The following is a 19,303-nucleotide window of genomic DNA, read 5'->3' as shown; positions in this document are numbered from 1 at the left end:
ATGGGTTTCCATCTCAAGAAGCATATTTGTGTCTTTTTAAGGGGATTGTTGTTGTTGTTGTTATTGTTTTGCTGGGGCAGAACCCAGGGCCTTGTGCATGAGAGGCAAGCACTCTACCAACTGAGCTATGTCCCCAGCCCTTGAGAGGAATTTTCTGTGTGATAAGTATATGTTACAAAATTCTGAGTGTCTCACCTCTTCAACGACTGTCTGCATGTTCAGGAGAGTATGGAATTGACTTGAGCATTTGCATGGAAGTTATATCAGGTGATCCCAACACCTGTTTTCTTTTTAATTTATCTTCTTGAGACCAGGGATACATTACATATATAATGTAATAATATTCTTAAATTTGTGTTTTCTTGACCCAGATCTTAATTCTCATTGGCAAGCACTTATAATTAATATTTTTGAATTAATGTAATTAGTATATTAATTATTGTTAAGTAATGGGTTACATAATAATATCAATTATCCATTATATAACGTATAGAATTTTTATAGTCATTAATATGGTTGATATAATTACTTGTGTTACCCAGGTGAAACGTGGATAAAGATCTGATGGTATAATAATTCAAAATAACAGACATTTAAGAGGATGAGGGGTGAAATCTACAATCATCAATGGGCTGAATGCTTTTGATGCTGAAACAGATGAACTGCTCTGCATACACTGCATTTTCTATTGTGTTTGTTTCTTTATTTAAATAGCTTTATTCCTAGTAGCAAAATTAAGCAAATGTTTAACACATGTTTAATCTTGAAATTCTTTTTGCCTTTAAAACTTATATGGACTATAAAGTAAGTTTATAATCTCTTTTAATTTTGAGACCCTCCAAATCTCTGAAATACTAAAATGAAAGAGGTTCCTGTGTTAGATTTTAGAATGATCCTTTGAAAAATATTTTGTATTTTGTCCATAATTTGTATTGCATCTTGTCTTCTACCATAGTGCCAATGTTGTGGTGAAAACATTTCTCTGTTTTTTGGACAAATGATATATTTTTTAAAAATTGAAAACATATTGAATGCTTAGGGAATTTCTATTAAATGAATTACAATGGATTTTTAAAATTCCTAGGCATCTGAAAAATGTGAATTTTAAAATTTCTTAGATCTTCCTTTCAGTTGTCTTCTATGGATATTAGATTCTTTCTGAAGAGCAACATGATATAGTGGTATGGGCAAGGCATGGTTAATACTCAGCCTTAATTAGCAAATGTATGATAATTGTGAAATACACAGGTCCTGAGTAATAAAGGCTAAGTCAAACCAGATCCAGTTTGGCATCAAGTAGGTGTAATTATCACAGCTCACTGAAGAGGTCTGGTAGTCATTACTTTTCATTCTTTCACATCTTAGGTGGTTGCCTCTTTGATGAACCATCCAGCACATGTGGATATATTCAAACTGAAGATGATGACTCCATTGGTGGCAAGTGAACACCTTGACCAAACCAACTTCTGATCCATGAAAGCCATCAGGTTAGTTGTTAGTGTGAAGTTTCCTTTTTAAAGTAAAGGGAGCCCAAGGGTCTTAATCATCATCATCGTCAGTGTTCACTGGATAGTGTTGAATGATGGAGGGTGTTTTCTTTGAGTGTGGCAGTCAATGGCTGATTAGCTAGTGAGGGTGGTATAATTAATAGGACTGATTATAAGAGTTTTGACTTTATATCTCCCTCCTTATGGTCTACTTACGGTTTATTTCCCTTATCTTTGGGTGCACCTTAGCTAGATTAATTGACCTCACCCAACTGATCATTTCCCAAGAAGCAGATATGGAAGATGGATGTCTTTTCTGGAAAATGTGACTCATGGATGGAATTTTACTTGGAGAATCCAAATAACAAAGTCTCTGTCTGTCACAGATAGGAGACCTTGGAAGTGACTAAACATTTCTCAGCCTCAGGGGCTCAGTTTATACCTGGGAAATCTCAGAGGATGGCAAGTGGTCTTGAAAGCATTCAGAAAATATATGGCAATACATAGATATGTGCATAATTTTCCCAGTGTGGAAGTACTTAGTGAATTTTCTGCTGAAATAAAAGACATTTATTTCACTGAATACCAGCAAGAATTTGACTTGTTTTTTGGAAAAAAAGAGTAGGAAGAGGGTGATTGATGAACTCTATTCCTATTGCAGCCTAACCATTTTACTGGATCCCTTTTTCAGGCTATGACCTTGAATATCCCTTTAAAAGTTCAGATTTTTTTTTTTTTTTTTTTAATTTTTTATTGTGGGTTGTTCAAAACATTACAAATTTCTTGACATATCATATTCCACACTTTGATTCTAGTGGGTTATGAACTCCCACCTTCACCCCATACACAGATTGCAGATTCACATCAGTTACACATCCATTGATTTACAAATTGCCATACTAGTGTCTGTTGTGCTCCGCTGCCTTTCCCATCATCCACCCTCCCCCTCCCCACCTCTCCCCTCCCCTCCCCTCCTCTCTCTCTACCCCCTCCACTGTATAACCCTGAGGGTCTCCTTCCATTACCGTGCAATTTACCTTCTCTCTCCCTTTCCCTCCCACCTCTCATCCCTGTTAAATGTTAATCTTCTTCTCCTGTTCTTCGTCCCTACTCTGTTCTTAGTTACTTTCCTTATATCAAAGAAGACATTTGGCATTTGTTTTTTAGGGATTGGCTAGCTTCACTTAGCATAATCTGCTCTAATGCCATCCATTTCCCTGTAAATTCTATGATTTTGTCATTTTTTAATGCAGAGTAATACTCCATTGTGTATAAATGCCACATTTTTTTTATCCATTCGTCTATTGAAGGGCATCTAGGTTGGTTCCACAGTCTTGCTATTGTGAACTGTGCTGCTATGAACATCGATGTAGCAGTGTCCCTGTAGCATGCTCTTTTTAGGTCTTTAGGGAATAGACCAAGAAGGGGAATAGCTGGGTCAAATGGTGGCTCCATTCCCAGCTTTCCAAGAAATCTCCATACTGCTTTCCAAATTGGCTGCACCAATCTGCAGTCCCACCAGCAATGTACAAGTGTACCCTTTTCCCCACATCCTCGCCAGCACTTGTTGTTGTTTGACTTCCTAATGGCTGCCAATCTTACTGGAGTGAGATGGTATCTTAGGGTGGTTTTGATTTGCATTTCTCTGACAGCTAGAGATGTTGAGCATTTTTTCATGTACTTGTTGATTGACTGTATGTCCTCCTCTGTGAAGTGTCTGTTCAGGTCCTTGGCCCATTTGTTGATTGGGTTGTTTGTTCTCTTATTGTCTAATTTTTTGAGTTCTTTGTATACTCTGGATATTAGGGCTCTATCTGAAGTGTGAGGAGTAAAGATTTGTTCCCAGGATGTAGGCTCCCTATTTACCTCTCTTATTGTTTCTTTTGCTGAGAAAAAACTTCTTAGTTTGAGTAAGTCCCATTTGTTGATTCTAGTTATTAACTTTTGTGCTATGGGTGTCCTATTGAGGAATTTGGAGCCCGACCCCACCGACTGTAGATCGTAGCTAACTTTTTCTTCTATCAGACGGCGCGTCTCTGATTTGATATCAAGTTCCTTGATCCATTTTGAATTCACTTTTGTGCATGGCGAGAGAAAGGGATTCAGTTTCATTTTGTTGCATATGGATTTCCAGTTTTCCCAGCACCATTTGTTGAAGATGCTATCCTTCCTCCATTGCATGCTTTTAGCCCCTTTATCAAATATAAGATAGTTGTAGTTTTGTGGATTGGTTTCTGTGTCCTCTATTCTGTACCATTGGTCCACACGCCTGTTTTGGTACCAGTACCATGCTGTTTTTGTTACTATTGCTCTGTAGTATAGTTTGAAGTCTGGTATCGCTATACCGCCTGATTCACACTTCTTGCTTAGCATTGTTTTTGCTATTCTGGGTCTTTTATTTTTCCATATGAATTTCATGATTGCTTTCTCTATTTCTACAAGAAATGCCATTGGGATTTTGATTGGCATTGCATTAAACCTATAGAGAACTTTTGGTAATATCGCCATTTTGATGATGTTAGTTCTGCCTATCCATGAACAGGGTATATTTTTCCATCTTCTAAGATCTTCTTCTATTTCTCTCTTTAGGGTTCTGTAGTTTTCATTGTATAAGTCTTTCACCTCTTTTGTTAGGTTGATTCCCAAGTATTTTATTTTTTTTGAAGATATTTTGAATGGAGTGGTTGTCCTCATTTCCATTTCAGAGGATTTGTCGCTGATATACAGGAATGCCTTTGATTTATGCGTGTTGATTTTAAATCCTGCCACTTTGCTGAATTCATTTATTAGCTCTAATAGTTTCTTTGTAGAGCCTTTTGGGTCTGCTAGATATAGAATCATATCATCTGCAAATAGTGATAATTTAATTTCTTCTTTTCCTATTTTTATGCCTTTAATTTCTTTCGTCTGTCTAATTGCTCTGGCCAGTGTTTCGAGAACTATGTTGAAGAGAAGTGGAGAGAGAGGGCATCTCTGTCTTGTTCCAGATTTTAGAGGGAATGCCTTCAGTTTTTCTCCATTCAGAATAATGCTAGCCTGAGGCTTAGCATAGATTGCTTTTACAATATTGAGGTATGTTCCTGTTATCCCTAGTTTTTCTAGAGTTTTGAACATAAAGGGATGCTGTACTTTGTCAAATGCTTTTTCCGCATCTATCGAGATGATCATATGGTTCTTATTTTTAAGTCTATTGATGTGGTGAATAACATTTATTGATTTCCGTATATTGAACCAGCCTTGCATCCCAGGGATGAATCCTACTTGATCATGGTGTACAATTTTTTTTATATGTTTTTGTATCCGATTCGCCAGAATTTTATTGAGGATTTTTGCATCTAGGTTCATTAGAGATATTGGTCTGTAGTTTTCTTTCTTTGAAGTGTCTTTGTCTGGTTTAGGTATCAGGGTGATGTTGGCCTCATAGAATGAATTTGGAAGTTCTCCCTCCTTTTCTATTTCCTGAAGTAGCTTGAAAAGTATTGGTATTAGTTCTTCTTTAAAGGTTTTGTAAAATTCTGCTGTATACCCATCGGGACCTGGGCTTTTCTTAGTTGGTAGTCTTTTGATGGTTTCTTCTATCTCCTCAATTGATATTGGTCTGTTTAGGTTTTCTATATCCTCCTGACTCAATCTGGGCAGATCATATGACTTAAGAAATTTATCTATGCCTTCACTATCTTCTAATTTATTGGAGTATAAGGATTCAAAATAGTTTTTGATTATCTTCTGTATTTCTGAAGTGTCTGTTGTGATATTGCCTTTTTCATCCCGTATGCTAGTAATTTGAGTTCTCTCTCTTCTTCTCTTCACTAGCATCGCTAAGGGTCTGTCGATTTTGTTTATTTTTTCAAAGAACCAACTTTTAGTTTTGTCAATTTTTTCAATTGTTTCTTTTGTTTCGATTTCATTAATTTCAGCTCTGATTTTAATTATTTCTTGCCTTCTACTTCTTTTGCTGTTGTTTTGCTCTTCTTTTTCAAGGATTTTGAGATGAAGTATGAGATCATTTATTTGTTGGTTTTTTCTTTTTTTAAGGAATGAACTCCAAGCAATGAATTTTCCTCTTAGAACTGCTTTCAATGTGTCCCATAGATTCCGATATGTTGTGTCTGTGTTTTCATTTATCTCTAAGAATTTTTTAATTTCCTCCTTGATGTCTTCTATAACCCATTGATCATTCAGTAACCTATTGTTCATTCTCCAATTGATGTATGCTTTTTCCTTCCTTCTTTTATCGTTGATTTTCAGTTTCATTCCATTATGATCAGATAAGATGCATGGTAATATCTCTACTCCTTTATATTGTCTAAGAGTTGCCCTGTGACATAATATATGATCTATTTTTGAGAAGGATCCATGTGCTGCTGAGAAAAAAGTGTAACTGCTTGATGTTGGGTGGTATACTCTATATATGTCAATTAGTTCTAGGTTATTAATTGTGTTATTGAGTTCTATAGTTTCCTTATTCAACTTTTGTTTGGAAGATCTGTCCAGTGGCGAGAGAGGTGTGTTGAAGTCTCCCATGATTATGGTGTGGTGGTCTATTAGACTCTTGAACTTGAGAAGAGTTTGTTTGACGAACATAGCTGCACCATTGTTTGGGGCATAAATATTTATGATTGTTATGTCTTGTTGGTGTATGGTTCCCTTAAGCAGTATGTAGTGTCCCTCTTTATCTCTTTTGATTAACTTTGGCTTGAAATCTATTTTATTTGATATGAGTATGGACACGCCTGCTTGTTTCCGAAGTCCATATGAGTGATATGATTTTTCCCAACCTTTCACCTTCAGCCTATGTATGTCTTTTCCTATCAAATGCGTCTCCTGTAGGCAGCATATTGTTGGGTCTTGTTTTGTGATCCATTCTACTAGCCTGTGTCTCTTAATTGGTGAGTTTAAGCCATTAACATTTAGGGTTATTATTGAGATATGGGTTGTTCTTCCAGCCATATTTGTTTATTTCTGTTACTAAACATTGTTTGTTTTCCTCTTTGATTGTTTCCCCCCCCCCCTTTACTGTCCTACCTCCCACTGTTGGTTTTCATTGTTATTTTCCATTTCCTCTTCCTGTATTGTTTTGGCGAGGATGTTTTGAAGAGATGGTTTTCTAGCTGCGAATTCTTTAAACTTTTGTTTATCGTGGAAGGTTTTAATTTCATTCTCCATCCTGAAGCTTAATTTCGCTGGATACACAATTCTTGGTTGGAACCCATTATCTTTCAGTGTTTGAAATATGTTATTCCAGGATCTTCTAGCTTTCAGAGTCTGTGTTGAAAGATCAGCTGTTATCCTGATTGGCTTGCCCCTAAATGTAATCTGCTTCCTTTCTCTTGTAGCTTTTAAAATTCTCTCCTTATTCTGTATGTTGGGCATCTTCATTATAATGTGTCTAGGTGTGGATCTCTTATGATTTTGCACATTCGGCGTCCTGTAGGCTTCTAGGATTTGGGATTCTGTCTCATTCTTCAAGTCTGGGAAGTTTTCTTGTATTATTTCATTGAATAGACTGCTCATTCCTTTGGTTTGGAGCTCTGTACCTTCCTGTATCCCAATGACTCTTAAGTTTGGTCTCTTAATGTTATCCCATATTTCTTGGATGTTCTGCTCATGGTTTCTTAACAGTCTTGCTGAGCTGTCTATGTTCTTTTCCAGTTGAAATACTTTGTCTTCATTGTCTGATGTTCTATCTTCTAAGTGTTCTACTCTGTTGGTAGTATTCTCCATTGAGTTTTTAAGTTGGTTTATTGCTTCCTGCATTTCTAGGATTTCTGATTGCTTGTTTTTTATAACCTCTATCTCCCTGTATAGTTGATCCTTTGCTTCCTGGATTTGTTTGCGTAATTCGTTGTCGAAGTGATCTTTCATTGTCTGATTTTGCTGTTTAATGTCTTCCTTGATACTCCAGATCATCTGAAGCATGTATATCCTGAATTCTTTATCTGACATTCCATCTGCTGCAGCTGTTACCTCTTCTAAAGTTGCGTTGACCTGCATTGCTTGTGGTCCTTTCTTTCCTTGTCTTTTCATACTGCTTGCGTATCTTTCCTGCAGGTGCGGGCGGCGGCTCTGCTCTCTCCTTATTCCAATTGCGGTGTCGTGGCTACCACGCCGGCAGGTCACTGGGCCTGTTCTGGGAGCTGGTGGCGGCTCTGTTCTGCCCCTACTCCAATTGGGGTGACGTGTCTGTCGTACCAGCAGGCCACTGGGCCTGTCCTGCTGGTCGGTCGCAGATCTGCCCACCTTTCGGGCACGAGTGGAGGCTCTGCTTTGCCCCTACTCCAATTGGGGTGTCGTGACTACCCCGCCTGCAGGATGCTGGGTCTGTTCCTGGCAAGGGAGGCGACTCTGCTCTGTCACTACTCCAATTAGGGTGGTGTTTGTACCCCGCCGGCAGGCTCCTGGGCCTGATCCGCCGGTCTGTTGTAGGTCTGCCTACCTTGAAGGCGCGGGCGGCGGATCTGCCCTGCCCCTCCTACCACGCCTGCGGACCCCTGGGCCTGATCTGCAGGTTGATCACTGGTCTGCTCACCCTGTGGGCACGGGTGGCGGTTCCGCTCCACCCCCACTCCAATTGGGGTCACGTGACCACCACACCGGCAGGGCCTGATCCGGGCGTGGGATAAGGATCTGCTCTGCCCCTACTCGAGTTGGGGTGACGTGTGTACCACACTGGCACGCCACTGGGCCTGACCCGCCAGGCTGTCACAGGTCTGTTTACCTTGCAAGCGCGAAGGGCGGCTCTGCCCTGCCCCTCCTACCACGCCCATGTACTACTGGGTCGTGGGTCTGCCCACTTGGCGGGTGTGGGTGGCGGCTCCGCTCCGCCCCCTCTCCAATTGGGGTCACGTGGTCACCACGCTGGCGAGCCGCTGGGCCTGCTCCGGGGGCTGGCGGCGGCCCGGCTCCTTCCCTCTGGCTCGAGGACAAATTGAGGAGACTCGGGTGACTGAGCCTCACCCCCCTTACCAGGAGACCAACTGCTTATGTCACCGCTGGTATTGATGAAGATCTCTCCTCCACCGCTTTCTGCTGACATCAGATCTCTGCCATGTTGGTATCCTATGCGAATGGCAGCATTTCGTTCCCCTTGCCAGGCAACCCAAGCAATGGGTGAGTCCTGACCTGCCCTCAGCAGGACCCGGACCGAGACACAGTTTCCGCGGGCTCCTAGCCCCGGTCCAGGGAAGTTCCGGGAGCCGGAACTCGGCCGCTCCGTGCTCGGTGTAAGCTCCTATAAGTGTCTAAAAGTTCAGATTTGCAGATTAATTCTTCAGGTGGAATGATGGGCATACCACCTTCAGGAATCAAAACAGTAAAACATGTTATTCTGATTTGTATTGATACAACACAATTTTCATTCCTTTTAATGAATTTAATTTTTTCATTAATGCACCTACATGCAGCAAAAATTACATTTAGTAAATTAATCTTATAAAGGCAGTTGAAAAATGCGGTAGAGTCTAATGCTGTTCTGTGGTATCCACCACATTCCTGCCTGCCTTTCCTTTAACTTCTTATAATTTCAAAGAAAGGAGCACTGAGTTCTTTAGCACTGTGGCAATTGTCTTCTCACTAGATCAAAATTTGTAATTATTTTTCTCTGGGAGAACCCAACAGCCTGCATGGGCTAGGGAAGGGCTTACCATTGAGGTACCCTCCCAGCCCTCAGATTTGTAATTTTTCATGTTAGGTAGTTGATGTTATTATTTTGCCCCTTTAGATTGACATCTTATTTGGAAAAAATAACTTTAAAAAGAAGCCCAAACATTTGGGTCTTCTTTAGCAGCTACTGATTCTGTTTTTGTCACAAGATAACAGACCTCCATTGATAAAAACACCAAGAAGAATCTTTTCTTGCCCCCTAATTTTGTCTTTTCTGCTTTGTCGTACCGAATCATGCACTCCTTACATTGAAACAGGATTTAAAAAGTCCCAGCAGTGGCCACAATAAATGTGGCATTTATACACAATGGAGTATTACGCAGCACTAAAAAATGACAAAATCATGGAATTTGCAGGGAAATGGATGGCATTAGAGCAGATTTTGCTAAGTGAAGCTAGCCAATCCCTAAAAAACAAATGCCAAATGTCTTCTTTGATATAATGAGAGCAACTAAGAACAGAGCAGGGAGGAAGAGCAGGAGGAAAAGATTAACATTGAACAGAGACATGAGGTGGGAGGGAAAGGGAGAGAAAAGGGAAATTGCATGGAAATGGAAGGAGACCCTCATTGTTATACAAAATTACATATAAGGGGTTGTGAGGGGAAAGGGAAAAAAAAAACAAGGAGAGAAATTAATTACAGTAGATGGGGTAGAGAGAGAAGATGGGAGGGGAGGCGAGGGGGGATAGTAGAGGATAGGAGAGGTAGCAGAATACAACAGTTACTAATATGGCATTATGTAAAAATGTGGATGTGTAACCAATGTGATTCTGCAACCTGTATTTGGGGTAAAAATGGGAGTTCATAAACCACTTGAATCTAATGTATGAAATATGATATGTGAAGAGCTTTGTAATGTTTTGAACAACCAATAAAAAAAATAAATGCTAAAACAGACTAAAGACCAGGTGTGTCCTACAATAATCAGGGGAGAGTAGAAGAACAATGGGCAAGCAACTTTGTAGATATTTGATGTTAGATAGGTTTTGTGCCTTGGAACAATGAAGTAGGGGCATTTAAATGTTCAGTTTTAATTTATTTCTATTGACTAATAGAATAACTTGTGTTTTAAATCAGGCCTTTGCAGCATGAGGTCTTTGAGTGGTAACATCGAACACTTTCATCAAGTCACCTGATTCTTGCTTTAATCCAATCCAGTCTGCCAATCTATATCTTTTGATTGATGAGCTTAAGCCATTAACATTCAGGGTTATTATTGGGATATGACTTGTATTCCTGGTAATTTTGGTTTTTAAGTTGACTTAGTTTCTCCTTTGATTGACTTTTCCTTTAGTTTAGTTCCTTCCTTTGCTGGTTTTCATTATTTTTTTTTTCATTTCCTCCTCATGGAATACTTTGCTGAGACTGCTCTGTAATGCAGGCTTTATAGTTTCAAATTCTTTGAACTTTTGTTTATCATAAGAGGTTTTTATTTCATCTTCACATCTGAAGCTTAGTTTTGCTGGATATAAAATTCTTGGTTGGCATCTATTTTTTTTTCAGAGCTTGATATATATTATTTTAGGATCTCCTGGTGTTGAGGAGTATAGGTTGAGAAATCAGGTGAGATCCAAATTGGTTTCCTCCTATATGTAATTTGATATTTTTCTCTCACAGCCTTTAAAATTCTATTCTTATTCTGTATGTTAGTCATTCTATCATAATGTGCCTTGGTGTGGGTCTGCTGTAATTTTGTACATTTGGGGTCCTGTAAGCCTCTTAGAGTAGAAAAGATATATACAGATTTTTTTAAGGTGAAAATGTAAGAATACACAACAAAAAATGTAAAATACTATTTAGACATCCCATTCCTTAATAAATTAAAATATTTGGTTTCAAAGATGGTAGAGATGTGAGAGAGGGCAAAAAAAAAAAGGAAATTCTCAATGGAAAATTGAAAAATTGTTTCTATTAGCTTTGAAATTTTTTCTTAGCTTCCCTCTTCCACCAGTAGGTGCACTTGTATGAAATCTGTTGGTAGCTCCAGTTCAGTGGGTGGTAGACCACTTCCCACCCATTGCAGCTGGCCCTTTCAGTCCCCGTGCATTTCAGGACTCACTGAGCTGGAGAGAGCCTGGTTCTCTCCAGTTTCTCCAACCTGTGCTCCCCCACCTGGAAATTTCCCCAGTCTCTGGCTTTCCATAGGGTTGCCAGGCCCAGACTGACCTACAAAGACCCAGCTGCAATGTGACAGATCTGGGCTTCAGATTCTCCAGCCTCTGTTTTGCTGTAATCCCAAGATCTCAATGCCTTTCCAACTTGCAGAAAGACCACCAGGGATGCCCTAACACAAAGGAACAACCATGCAAAGAGACAGTCTGATGGCAGTCACTAGCACACCCAGCAGGATGAATTCGGGTACAGCCAGACCTGCAGGTATCCCAACAATAGATTTCCAGGCCTGGCCCATGTTCCCATAGTGAAGCCCTGGTCGGTATCCCAAGATGGCAGCGGCTGCAAGTAAGGAAACCTGAAGATACCCCGACAGTGGACTTCTAGGCAGCAATAGGCAACAGGCCATATGAAGGAGAACAGCAGGTGGTCTGTGGGCAAATGGCGGGACATGGGCAGGCAAAAGGTGGGCAAATGGGCAAATAGTGGGCAATATTTAGAACAAAATATTTTTTGTATTAGTTATGAGAAATAGTTTAAAGTAAAGATGAAATGATTCCTCAGATCACACCACATACCCCACATTCTGAGGAAGCATTTCCTGGCTTTTAGGGTGCCCAGAATTATCTCTAAGGTTCTTTCAGCTCCTGTATAGCACAGAAACCTAGAGCTCCTGAGCATAAGAGAGAGTCTAGAAACTAATCCAAAGAATGGCTTATTCCAGAAACAAACCTTGCACCAGCCCATAATTGGTAATGATATTGACTTTTTAAAAAATTTCTTGGTCATTTGTATTTCTTCTTTTGAGAAGTCTCTGTTTAATTCATTTGTTCATTTATTAATTGGGTTATTTGGTATTTTGGTGTAAATTCTTTCAATTATTTACATACTTTGTGAGAGGAGAAGCTAGCAAAGACTTCCTTCCATTCTGTAGATTCTCTCTTCACATTCCTAATTGTTTTCTTTGTTGTGCAGAAGCTTTTTAATTTGATGCTATCCCATTTATTAACTCTTGGAATTATTTATTACCTGAGCTTTAGGAGTCCTATTGAGAAAGTCATTGCCTGTGCCTACATGAGTCTTGACCCTATATTTTCTTCTAGGAGTTGCACAATTTCTTTTCTAATTGCTAGGTCTTTGATCCATTTTGAGTTGAGTTTTGTGCAAGGTGAGAGATAAGGGTCTAGTTTCATTCTTCTACATATGTATAACCAGTTGTCCCAGCATCATTTGTCTTTTCTCCAGTGTATGCTTTTGTCAAGGATCAGATGATTGTAGATATGTGGTTTGTCTTTTATTCTGTACCATTGGTCTTTGCATCTGTTTTTATGTCAATACATGCAGTTGTGTTACTGTATCCCTGTAGTATAACTTGAAGTCAGGTATTGTGAGGCTGCCAGCATTAAGTTTTTGGATTAGGATTGTTTTGTTATTCTAGGTCTCTTATTCTTCCAAATGAATTTTAGGACTATGTTTTCTAGTTTTGTCAAGAATGTCATTGGTATTTTGATGGGATTATACTTAATCTATATATTGCTTTTGGTAAAATGATCACTTTAACAATATTAATTCTGCCTATCCATGAACATGGGAGATTTTTCCATCTTTTGAGGTTTTCTTCAATTTATTTATGTAGTGTTCTATATTTTTCATCGTAGAGGACTTTTACCTCCTTTTTAGATTTCTTCCTAAGTATTTTTTTAGGCTATTATGAATGGAATTGTTTTTCTGATTTTTTTCTCAGAAGATTCATTTTTGTTACATAGGAAAGCTATTCATTTTTTAATGTCGATTTTGTGACCAGCACTTCATCAAATTTGTTTATTAGCTTCAGCAGTTTTTTGGTGGAATTCTTTGGCTCTTCTAAGTATAGGATATCATCTGCAAACAGTGATAATTTGACTTGTTCTTTCTTATTTTATCCCTTTTATCTCCTTTCCTTTGTGTACTTGCTCTGGCTAGAATTTCCAACACTACATTAATTAAGAGTGGTAAGACTTCTGAGATCCAGACTCCTGACAGATTAACAACTATAGTGACATGGCCACATCAAAGTATGTACTATGCTGACTTTAAGTCCTTTGGCTATAAACCAAGGAGTGGGATAACTGGGTCAAATGGTGGTTCCATTCCAAGTTTTCTGAGAAATCTTTGTCCTGCTTTTCATAGTGGTTCCACCAATTTGCAATCCCACCAGCAGTGTATGAGTGAACATTTTCCTCACATCCTCATCAGGATTTATTGTTACTTGCATTCTTGATAATTGTTTGGACTACTTCTCTGATCTCAATTTTTCTGTAGCAAATCTGCCCATTGTGTTTGTCTGTATTCTCCCTCCCTCTGTGGTAAGTCAGCATTGTCACTGTCACAACCAGTTTGGCTCCACTATACTCTTTTTTTTTTTTTCAATGCACCCAAATTTCCAAGTCTCTCAGATACTCTGACTGTCCAATATTGAATTTTAGTGAAAACCCTCTTTTACCTACCTCACTGAGAAGCTGTACTACTACTGCCTGAATCCTGAGCCACAGGGCAACTAGAAATGCACCGTTCCTCTAACCCACCGTCTTGAATCTCCTAAATATAGATCTTAATGTGTGACCACATATACACAGGAAAGGTAGCTATGTGAAGAGATTGATGTTTCAGTTAGATAGACTGAGTTATGAGTCCAGTATGTGTCATATATACCAAAACATCACATTGCACACTTTAAATATATACAATTTTTAATAAATATATAAAAAATAAAGTTATAAAAATCAAACAAATGGGCATAAAATAGTATACAATTTAAATTGTCAGCATCAATAATTAGTTGTTATTGTTGGTTGAAAGTTTCTGCAGCAGATCCAATGCATAATCATTCCAGAACACCATTTTCTACAAAAATGGACATTAGACTTTCCAGTGACATTGTAGCTCTTGAGTAAATCTTTAAAAATTTAATTTTAAGAAGTATGGCTGTAAATGGCAAAGTTAAATATAGCTTGAGGACTACAAAAAATATTCAAAAATGCACCTGGTAAATTGTTGTTGCAAATACATTACAGTTCTTCCATAGGGGTTATATTAGTGTTTAAAAGTCACCCAAGTTCATTACTTTTTCATGTTGCTATCCCATTAATTTCTCATAACACACCATGTTTAACAACCAACTTCAACTCTAAATTTAATTTAGTTGCAGGAACAAGTGTTTATTATGATCTTTAAATTATGATGCTTTATAAATTATAAAAGGGTATGATTATTTTTCAATATTAAAAACTTTAAAAAAGGATATTATAATCTAAAAAGGGTAAAAGAAACATTAATTTTGAAATTTGGTGTTTGGTCATACATTCTGAGATGTGTAATCGAAATGAGCCTTCTGCCTTCTTTTTCTAGTATTTTCAATGAGCCTTCTGCCTTCTTTTTCTAGTATTTTCTACATTTGAGAAGTTGGTTTCAGTGTCAGTAAACTGCAATTTGTTTTGCCCTATATACTATATTAATAATATCATTGTTTCGTTTTTCTTCAAAGAATTTCTTAATCCCTTTGGTGCATTCATGTGCACATTCAGTATTCATTATTGATTATGTATAATCACAGCCTGTAATCCCAGCAGTTTAGGAAGCTGAGACAGGAGGATTGCAAATTCAAAGCCAGCATCAGCAACTTAGTGAGGTCCTCAGCAGCTTATCGAGACCCTATCTAAAAATAAAAAATAAAAGGGTTAGGGATGGCTCAGTGTTTGAGCACCCTTGAGTTTGATCCCCAGTACCAAAAAAAAAAAAAAGAAAGAAAGAAAGAAAAGGAAAGAAAAATTTGTTAATGCATCATTTTCTATTTAAAACATGATTCCAAATTATTACTGAGCAAATACAGTTGAAAGTAGATATCTCAAAACAATATCTTTGGCTTTCATTCCAGAACGTGTCTTCACTTATATTTTTCCAAATGGGTTAATCTGAGGTCTGATGGCACTAACTGTACCTTCCCAATGAGATTCAACCACAGTTACAATTAAATGCTTGGAATATATGTTCTTTTTTATGATTTATTTATTTATTTTGCATTACAATTCTTAATACACCATTATACAATAATTTATCATATCTCTGATTATATATAAGGTATGTTGACACCAAATTCACATCTTCATACATATATTTTGTATAATGATGAGAGTCTCCTTTCACCATCCATGCGATTCCCCTTCTCCTTCCTTTCCCTCCCATCCCTATTCCCTATCTAGAGGTAATCTTTCTCCCTTGCTCTCCCTCCCAACCCCATTTTGAGTCACACCCCCTTATATCAGAGAAGTCATTTGGCATTTGTTCTTTTGGGATTGGCTAACTTCACTTAGCATAATCGGCTCTATTGCCATCCATTTCCCTGCAAATGCCATGATCTTATTATTTTTTATTGCTGGGTAATATATGTTCTTAATACACTTTAATATTTACTGAAGCAACAAAATAGCTGTATCGTTCTAGGATATGAAAAAAAGTTCAGTGTCATCAAAAGTGTTTTCTGGGTGGGGGAGGGGGCTGGGGTTATGGCTCAGTGGTAGAGCGCTCGCCTCACATGTGCAAGGCCCTGGGTTTGATCCTCAGCACCACATATAAGTAAATAAAATAAAGTTATAATTTTTTAAAAGAGTGTTTTCTCTGCAGTGTTCACTTAGTATACTTGAAAGTATGCAAAAAAAAAGGAAGATAGGATGCCTTAGACATGTTTTTCTCTCTCTGCTCTTGCAGCCTATTCTGTTTTCTAGGCATATTTAATGGCTTGTTAGATCTCTTTTGGTGTTATTCTGTTAAAAATGGGCATAGATTCTCTTTATTCACATTGCCTTCTGGGCCAAATCCTATGAAATACTCATATAGAGATTATCTGAATCTTGAAAATCTAGAAATACAACAATAATTATCTGCTTCATGTGGCTCCATTTGGGATTTTATCTAAAACAGATACATAGTATTCTGCATTTCTTACTTGATTCAAAGTTATTTCATTCATCATTTTTATTACACCTTTACGTGGTTTTGCATTTCATTCCTTAGATAATGTTAACATTTCACATTGATACTTGTTTTCTGTGAAACTATTCCATTATGATGTTATTACATTTTATGGTTGTTTCTGCCAAATGGAGAAAATCCTACCATTTTCATAGTTTTTTAGCTATCCCTCTGTACACTAGACATCGCCCATAGAAAAGAACTGTACCATGCATATTATGAATCCAGTGTGCCAAGACATTTTCATGCAGTGTCTGCCCTTTTGCCCCTCACATCTTTTACATATTTTTACTTTCACATATTTACTATTGTTGAAAACACACATTTCACTAACTTCAAGCTTACCAAGCACGTTGACAATTGCTGACAATCTTTGTGTCCCCCTGTCATTTTCAATGGTTTACATTTATCCCTAGAGAACATACAATGTGGACAGATAAGTCTTTGAGGTCAAATAAATTAATTAACATCTATTGATTTTTTTTCTCTATTTGGAAAGAAATTGTGTGTAGCAAGTTTCTAAATCTTTTCCAGCTGAGGTACTTTTAGAATGATTCCAGCAAGAGTTTTCAATGAAAGAGCCTGGCTTTTAATGTTCAGGTCATTGGCTGGACAGAAAATGTATTTGGTTTAATGCATTCTTGAAAAAATTCTTTCAGTTTTCCCAGAAATCCATCAGTTATGGTTGACATAGAATCCACGCATTTGAACACATGCTGCTTATCAGTGAGACAGCTGCATCTTCTCTTTGTGGCTTCATTTTACTCTCATATCTTATTTTCTTCAAAGATTTACTTAATGATCAAAATAATTTTAATCATCTGTGATTTTGTTTTCTGATACTGATGAATAAAATTTTTTTCCCTACCATCTGAGGAGAAACCATCTATAGATGGTCCCTGAGTTAAAATAGTATGATTTACAATAGTATTGGATTTTTGATTGTACAAAAGTGATATGTATTCAGAAGCTATACTTCAAATTTTCAGTTTTGATCTCTTCCTGGACTAGTGATATGTGGTCTGATCCTCTCATGATTCTTTTGTCTAATAGCAGTAGAAGGAATTGTAGGGGGTGGCTAGGGAAGAATAGAGCTACTTTAGATTAGGTAGAGGGCAGTGAAGGGAGGAGAGGGGTGTGGGGTAGGAAGGATAGTAGAATGACCCAGGCATTACTACCCTATCTACCTTGGGGCTATGAGTCCCAAGGGTCCCAGGAAGCCCTGTGATCATCAGGGAAAACCACCAATATTCTACAGTGTGCTGTGTTGCTAAGCTAGAATATTAAGTGGAATATTTTAAATGTATTTTCAGTTTATGATATTTCCAATTTATGACTGGTTTATGGGGATATTACCCGATGATAAATCATGGAGTATCTGCCATGTTTAGTGTTTTTCTTGGAAATTTTAACATTCAAATATAACATGTATCTAACAAACTTCTTGATTTTAATACTGCTTACTTTTTACTGACAAAATTTTTATAACAGCAAATTAAACAATTGCAGTACTATAAGACAGATTACTTGTGGATTATTAACTGCAAATGAAAGTTTTTTCTTAGAGATTTGATTTGTATCTTTAAAAATTGTTTTATTTGTTTTAATTATACCACTTAGTTATATATGATATATCAAAGTGCATAAATGTATTCTACTGTCATGTATAACTTGCATCTTAATAGAAGTACTATAGATTTTAATTGGAAGCTCAGTTACTCTGTTCTGGTGTAGTAAACAATCTGGATGACTGAAATTTCAATATAAAGTATAAACTTTTGTCAGTGCTCTAGAATCAATGGTGGATTTAAATTTTTTTCTAAGATGCTTACTGATTAGTATATTAGATAAAAACTTGAAACTTTATTAAAAGCACAGATTTATTTAGATGGGTAGGATGAAGGATCTGTGATTATTTTCCTTTTTCATAAATTAATGAAGAATCATATTCTGCACTATTGGAATAAGCCATTTTTCTGTCTGTTGAAAATTGTCAGTTTATACTGACTCTGATAAAGTAAGATATATTACTGCCATCTCCTGGAAAATTGTCATAATAATTATGCAATTGCCCATCTTTGAAGTGGACAAATATATAATAAAGACCCTCAAATCCACAATAATTAATGTGTCTCTCGTGTGAACAATTTCCCCTTATAGGTGATGATCTTGATCAGGGCAGAGCCTGAATATATCCTGCTCTTAGTTACCTTTTGGTTCCAGTCATAGAGATTTTCGAGGACTTTTTCTTTGTTTTGGGAAACTCTGGGAAGAAACTTGAGTATCCCTTTGTCTAATAACAGTAGAAGGAATGGGGGTGGTGCTAGAGAAGAATAGAGCTACTTTAGGTAGAGGGGAGTGAAGGGGGGATGTGGGGTAGGAAGGATGGTAGAATAAATCAGACATTATTACACTATCTACACATATAACTGTATGACTCGTGGGATTCTACATCACCTACAACCAGAAGAATGGGAAATTATACTCCATCTATGTGTGATGTATCAAAGTGCATTCTACTGTCATGTGTAACTAATTGGAACAATTGAAAAAATGATTTAGTGATTTTAAAGACAATCTGGGGCTTCTCTAAAATAAAACTCAGAAATAAAACATAAAAAAAATAAAAGAAGAAGGAATGATCAGGTTGCTGCCTGGAGAACCATTTTGTTACAGTAATGGGAAACTGCTTAACATAAGGGCCACTCTAATTTGTTCACCAGAAAACCATGGGAACTTTTGAGCCACAGGGTGGTCATCAAATTGGAAATATGGATGCCATTATTTTATTATGTAGCATAGGATAATAATAAACCATTTTATACATTTGACTATTGTATTAGTTTTCTACTGTGACTATGAAAAAATTACTATGAACTTAGTGACTTAAGACAACACAAATTTATTATCACACTGTTATGAAAGTGATGAGTCCAAAATGGTTCTTATGGGGCTAAAAGTGTTGGCAGAGTTGTGTTCTCTCTGGAGTCTCTGCGGGGCGGGGTGGGGGGGGGGAATCCATTTTGATATTTTC

General features: G+C 37.5%; 1 pseudogene; it reads left to right on the top strand.

Annotated features, from left to right (window-relative positions):
• The window catches only part of LOC124108923 (cytochrome b-c1 complex subunit 2, mitochondrial-like), a 150,228-nt pseudogene that overhangs the window by 93,296 nt on the left and 37,629 nt on the right, over positions 1 to 19,303 (top strand).

This window comes from Marmota monax, unplaced genomic scaffold (assembly GCF_021218885.2).
Source record: "Marmota monax isolate L192 unplaced genomic scaffold, Marmota_monax_Labrador192_F-V1.1 WCK01_AAM20220418_F8-fsc00103, whole genome shotgun sequence".
In the NCBI taxonomy this organism is placed as follows: domain Eukaryota; kingdom Metazoa; phylum Chordata; class Mammalia; order Rodentia; family Sciuridae; genus Marmota; species Marmota monax.
This window is presented reverse-complemented; position numbering and strand designations above follow the sequence as displayed.